A 306-nucleotide genomic window follows, 5' to 3' on the forward strand; every position below is an offset into this window, starting at 1 on the left:
TAGTGCTATTGCTGGATCGAATGGTATTTCTATTTTTAGCTCTCTGAGGTATCTCCAAATTCTTTTCCACAGAAGTTGCACTAATTTGCAGTCCCTATTTGTTCTATATAAGTACTTTTCATGTCCAAATTATTCACTCCTTTTCTATCTCTGTGCTTTAGTGTTCACAGCCTTTGAAGACAGATGTGACTCTACTGTATAAACTTGGATCATTAACTTTTAAAAATGTTTTCTCTTTCCTTCAAAAATAATATACACTTTGCTTTAAAAGGGTGTAAATAAAGGCAATGGATGTGAATTGTCACA

General features: G+C 33.0%; 1 protein-coding gene across 1 annotated transcript in view; it reads left to right on the forward strand.

The window, feature by feature from the left end:
- LOC105826932 (cytochrome P450 2C9-like) overlaps window positions 1-306 on the forward strand; it is a gene marked incomplete at its 5' end in the record, with an annotated part of 15,855 nt that overhangs the window by 2,813 nt on the left and 12,736 nt on the right. The window lies entirely within an intron of this gene.

Source organism: Propithecus coquereli, unplaced genomic scaffold (genome assembly GCF_000956105.1).
Source record: "Propithecus coquereli isolate 6110/MARCELLA unplaced genomic scaffold, Pcoq_1.0 Scaffold940, whole genome shotgun sequence".
NCBI lineage: Eukaryota > Metazoa > Chordata > Mammalia > Primates > Indriidae > Propithecus > Propithecus coquereli.